At 37.2% G+C, this 6,316-nt stretch overlaps 1 pseudogene; it reads left to right on the top strand.

Moving 5' to 3' along the window:
* Positions 1-285: 285 nt before the first annotated feature.
* On the top strand, positions 286-5,448 carry LOC129060822 (zinc finger protein 705A-like; annotated as a pseudogene).
* The last annotated feature ends 868 nt before the right edge of the window (positions 5,449-6,316 follow it).

The raw sequence follows: 6,316 nt of genomic DNA, 5'->3' as shown, positions 1-6,316 counted from the left end.
ACACCTCATGCGATATTTCTTTATAGTAAAGTTTAATGGATTCAGAGTGGGTATATCTCTGTGAGTGAATATGAAAGGCAGATACCAGCTTAGTACTGAGAATGAACTGGCTGGAACCCAAAACACTGAGTATTCTGCATACGCAGCTGCTAGCTATGTCATCGCAGCCTTCCTCTTCCGGACATTGAAAGGGATTTCTCTGTCTAAACTAAAATGTCTGTGATGTTTTAGAAGAAAGTGACTTTTGAAGATGTAGCTATTGACTTCACCCAGGAAGAGTGGGCCATGAAGGACACATCCAAGAGAAAGTTGTACAGAGATGTGATGCTGGAAAATATCAGTCGCCTGGTGTCCCTTGGTGATTCCCTCAACATTCACGTACATATGTAGACACACATTCGCTCATTCATTCAATAAGTGTTAGAACAGCTTCCCCATATCTCACTCTAATCTCTTCTCTGATTCTCTCACAGATCTCATCTGAAAAAATTTGAACTCTCTAAATCTATCTGAAATAAATATCTTTCTTTTTATTTTATTTATTTAGTTTGTCACTCAATTAGAATGCAATCTTGACAAGGATTTCATGGTTTTTTTGGTACTCAGTCTCTAATACTCATAACAGACCTGGGAACTTAATGAATATTTTCAATGTATTAAATTAAATATTTTCTTTTTTTTTTTTTTTTTTTTTTTTTTTTAATTTCTTTTTTTTTTTTTCTTTTATTGTAATTATTATTATTATTATTATTATTATACTTTAGGTTTTATGGTACATGTGCCCAATGTGCAGTAAGTTACATATGTATACATGTGCCTAAATTAAATATTTTCTAAATAACTCTTCTGCTTTAGTGTATGCTTAGGCTGAGACCAATTAGTGAAAACAATAGCAATATCTTTTCCATATAGAACACCAATTATTTTTGTAAATCGAATGTTTTTTTGTTCAGCGTGAGAATAATAATAAACACACTGTGCAGAGATTTAATTACTCTCTTTCTGAGAAGATTGTGTATTATGCATTGTGTCTTGGAACTCAGGCATGGACTCAGCATTCGTAGGTCCTGACTGTTTTGAATTTTCTTTTCCTGATGGACCTTTGCTTTGGATGTGTTTTCTAGTCTCACGTTGGGTCAGAAAACTCCTGGGGAGTTTTCTGTGTTCTAGGTCCTGTGGCCTGAGCTGACCTTCACTGTTTTTATTCTTCCTTGATAACCTGCCTTGCACTTGGTGATAATGCACATTTATTGACAGTGAACTCAAAACACATGTATTCTTTCCACTAACAAGGTACCAGGTAAGCAAATCCTGTATAACTTTACAGCTGGAGCAAGGAAAAGAGCTGTGGCAGGAAGGAAGAGAATTTCTTCCAGACCAGAATCAAGGTAAGCAACAGGGTCCTGTGCTCTAATAGGAGGAGGTGTTTTCAATGAATAATATCAGTTGAATATTAATGAGTGGTTTTATTAAATGAATGATAATTTCTAAAATGTAGGTTAGGCTACTGGAGCAGAATTCCTTAGATGTTACTATCATTTTGTTCCTGTGTCAGATGCTACTCTTGTGTCCTCTTGCCTTTTCTTTTACTTTTGGGAAAAGAATAATTCATGTACTTGTTGGGGTTAAACTTTCACTTGCTGACTCTTTTCCTGATACCCCTGTGAAGACTATCCCTCTATTTACCTGTCTCATATCTCATCTCCATTTTAACTCTTTCCACATTTTAATTTTAAAAATCTTTTCTAATTGCTGACACTGTACAATCTATTTCTTCTATTCAAGCAGTTTCTTCATTTGACACTCTTGCCACATCTAAGTGTCAATTTTTTTAAAAAAGTAAATGGGCCTTGGGGCTTTTCAAACAATTTTATCACCATAATACAAATGTAACAATTTATTTTTCAATTATTTCAGACAGGGAAAGTGCCCTTAAGAAAAGACACGTGACATCCATGCATCCTATCATCAGAAAAGACGCATCCACCAGTATGACAATGGTAAGTTTTATAGCTGTGTACACCAGTCATCTAAGTTAAAGACATGGTAATGGGTAAAATTAGTAATGAAGCACAATCACCTGAGTGTAATTAGGCTGGCATTAAATGCTTTCTAAGCAAAAAAAAAATTGGATACTTTGAATTAAGTGAATAAATTGACCTGTGTTCTAAACCATAACATGAGATCTCTAAAACAGAACAAGTGCATATACATTTCTCATACCCAGACATTGAAAGATATTGATATCATCACAATTAATGCAATAAGTCTGCAGTTGGGATCTTACAGAACATATCTGTATCTGCAGGAGATAATGTGTATGCAAATGTCAATCGAGAAAAATGACAAGACAAGTCTCAAACATTTTAGGAGATTTATTTGCCAAAGTTAAGGACATGCACCCAGGAAACAGGTGTATGCCTTTCTCCAAAGATGATTTTGAAGGCTCCAAATTTAAAGGGGAAAGGGTAGGATATTGAGAAGTACACAATTTTCATGTAAAAGGTGGGTAGAAAAAATAGTCATTCATGCATTTTTCTGGCTCAGTGAATCTGGATTTTTGAACATAAGATGACATAAACAAATGAAGCAGATTAATAATGCAGAAAAGCTGCATTTTACATAAGACAACATAGGCAAAATTGGGCAGGGAAACAATCAGATATGTATTTGTGTCTGGTGAATTGGGGATGACTGCACCTGTAAAGACAAGCTATCAGTCTGCATTGCCATGGTTTAATTTCAACAGCTCATGAGGAATTTCCTTGTGGGCAAAATATGGGGGAGGTGTGTAGCTTTTAATCTTGTAGCCATATTATTTAGGAACCGGAAGAGGGAGGCAGGTTTGTGTGACCAAGTTCCCAGCTTGAATTTTCCCTTTGGTTAAATGAGTTTGGGGTCCCAAATTTCATTTCCTTTCACACAAGTAACATTGGAAAGATTTCAACTGGAGTCTACCACTGAATGGTTGGTCTAGGATTCAAAGGTAGTGAAATGAATATATAGATATCTGTGGGTAAACCATTAAGAGCTTTTAATCTTTGCCCCCAAAGGAGAACTCTCTCATTCTGGAGGATCCTTTTGAATGTAATGATTCAGGAGAAGATTGCACTCACAGTTCCACAATAACTCAGTGTTTGTTAACTCATAGTGGAAAGAAACCCTATGTCAGCAAACAGTCTGGAAAATTCCTTAGTAATCAGTTGTCCCCTAAACCACATAAACAAATTCATACTAAAGGTAAATCATATCAATGCAATCTATGTGAAAAGGCCTATACTAATTGCTTTCACCTTAGACGGCACAAGATGACTCACACTGGAGAGAGGCCATATGCATGTGATCTATGTGGAAAAGCCTTCACTCAGTGTTCTCACCTTAGAAGACATGAGAAAACTCACACAGGAGAGAGACTGTAAAGTGTCATCAATGTCAGAAAGCCTTTATTCAACCCTTTTAACCTTCGAAGACATGAGAGAACTCACCTTGGAAAAAAGTGTTATGAATGTGATAAAAGTGGGAAAGCCTTTAGTCAAAGCTCTGGCTTTAGAGGAAACAAAATAATTCACACTGGAGAGAAACCACATGCTTGTCTTCTATGCGGGAAGGCCTTCAGTCTGTCTTCCAACCTTAGATGACATGAGAAAACATGCACTGGAGAAAAGCCATATGAATGCCATTTATGTGGGAAAGCCTACAGTCAATGTCCTAATCTTAAATAGCATCAGAAAATTCACCCTGGAGAGAAAGTTATAAACTTCTTCAGAACATATTCTGACTTTAGATGACATGGTGTTAGGAATGGCGAAGGTAAGGAATGTGGAAGAGACTTCAGCTGTAGTTGTAGCATCTAAACATACCAAAGGACTCACATTTTGAAGAAATACTGTAATCAACATAGAAGATACTTCAGTTACCTTTATTCTTCAGTCCACATCAATAAATTCATATGGAAGAGAAATTGTATGACATGTATGTACCAAAGACTTGTTAATGATCTAATCATAAATGACATGAGAGAGCTGAAACTGTCAACATAATAAACTAAAAGTCTTCAGCAACAGCTTTAACTTAAAACAAGTGAGACTTTCAGGTAGAGAATCTCTAACTCTGCATTCAGTGTGAAAATGTTTTTATTTGCAATTTATTGTCAAATAACATAAGAAAACTTTACTTGGATGAACACTTTGTTTGTATTTTCTGTGAATAAACATTCAGCCAAGAACCAGGCTTGAGGTTCACAAGAAAACACAGTGATAAAATGCTGCTAAAATGGAAAACAAGAGAGGAAAGCCTTTATAAGCTAAATAACAAGGGAAAGTCTTTCCAAGGGCAAAGAATTCTCCTGGAATACCAAATACATCTTACTGGAGAAGTTATGCAATGAAAAATCATGAGAAATCCTTTCTTCATAGAGCAACACTTGTGGCACATGGGAGATTTCACACTGGACAAAACATGGTTAGCACCTTGAAAGGAGAAAATTCTTTAGTGGTAATTCATTTCTTAGTTGACATTAAGTTTCTCACATTGAGGAGCTATCAAACTTGAAAATCACTGTGGAGAAACCTGATAGATTTCTCATCAGAAAAGTGAGTCAAGAAGGTGGACCTCTAGAAAAAACTCTTAACACATACTTTAGCAAAATACTTCAGAAATTTGAGAAAATGTCTATTCATAAAAATGTGGCATGTAAATGTATAATAGCAAAGTGATCAGGGAATAAATTGAATGCAGAATTATATAAGAAATTTCATTAAACTTTTCCAAAAGATCAATACTTACAAATATTGAAAGAATACAATCGGTTGTTGAAAAAACTTAGTATGTTGGAGAAGTCCTTGTTTCATTTATGGAGCCCTAACAAATCGATTTGCATCTGCACTCCTTGGCTGAGATTATTGTTTGAGATTCTACCCCAACTTCCGAGTCTCCCCAGTCTTCAACAGCTCTTTCCTCACAGCTCACCTCCCTTTATTTCAACGTCCACTAAAACCACTTCTTTCCATCCAACCCTCGAGTTGACACACCAGCGATCTTCAGCCCCACTTGCCAGATTTCTCAGTGGGTCATTGCATAGATTTAGCAGGGAAATGGAGGCTGTATCAAAGACACCTAGTATATGCATTTGGGTGTCCCCAGCCCTTGCCTCTGTCTCTGAGCAGTTACCTGGGATCAGAGAATAAGGCAGCTCTTCTCTTCTATCCCTCAGAAGCTCTTGAAATTTTGTCCCTGGAGTCTCTCTAACTGGAGGTAGCAGTTCATCTCATGACACCCCACATTTTATTCAGGTAAGTCCTGAGTTATTACACAGAGACTGACACAGCTGTGCTCCTTTTACTGCAGTCCAGAAGATAAAATACCAGCATGATAAAACAGCCAAACCAGTCAGCCACCTTGCAAGCCTTTCCTATATTTGATTCAATGTACTTTTCCCAAAGCAAAATGAAAGTTCTCACAGAGGGGGCCTCCTCTGCCTTATCCTCAGAATTGGAAAATGTATTGTCCATCAAGGAGCCTCAGTACTGAACCTAAAACTCATGAGAAAATGTTTCCTGAATATCAAGTGGGATGACTTGAAATTTTGCCAAACTGGCACAATTTTAATACGATAGGACTACTAAGGCTAAATGGCCTTATCCATGGTTGAAATTGACACATCATTATATTAAAAAATCTCCACAAGTGATTGATTTTACTCTGCAGCCAGGGTTTATGCCAAGTGTGAGGATAATGAGCAAGAAATTCAAGCCCTTGGCAAACTGGTTGGAGACGCAAGGAATATGTCCAGGCAGAGCTCATATCATTATTTATTGTTTAATCTATTTAATTAAATGTGTAATTTACCCACAAACTGTGGCTGACATTACATGTACTCCTGAACCACATTAAGATGTACTATTTGTGCTGTGAAATTCTACGGGATTTGACAAATGCATGGTGGCAGATCTCCAGCCATTATTAAAGCATAACACAGAATGCTTCTCTTATTCAAGCTCGTCTTCCCTCCACATAGAGGGAATCAATCGACTTTTGTATACTGATTTTTGAATTTGCTTTTTTATTTCCATCTTCTTTAATTAAAGCACAAGATATCGTACTCAATTTCCATTTGATCTTCCAAAAGAAAGGTACTGAATAATCTACACCTGAATTTCAGTGATTCAGACTCAGGTCCACCACTAAGGCCAAACGTCCTGTGCTGTCACCTCGTGGCCGGCAGAGGGCAATGAAACCCATCTTTCCGGCCATGCAGGGCGCATGCGCGATCTGCCTCCCGCGGCGGGCCGAGTCTCCAGGAAGGACCTGAGTTTTC

This window comes from Pongo abelii, chromosome 7 (genome assembly GCF_028885655.2).
Source record: "Pongo abelii isolate AG06213 chromosome 7, NHGRI_mPonAbe1-v2.0_pri, whole genome shotgun sequence".
Taxonomy (NCBI): domain Eukaryota; kingdom Metazoa; phylum Chordata; class Mammalia; order Primates; family Hominidae; genus Pongo; species Pongo abelii.
Note: the sequence above shows the minus strand (reverse complement) of the source record. Positions and strands in the feature narration are given on the sequence as shown.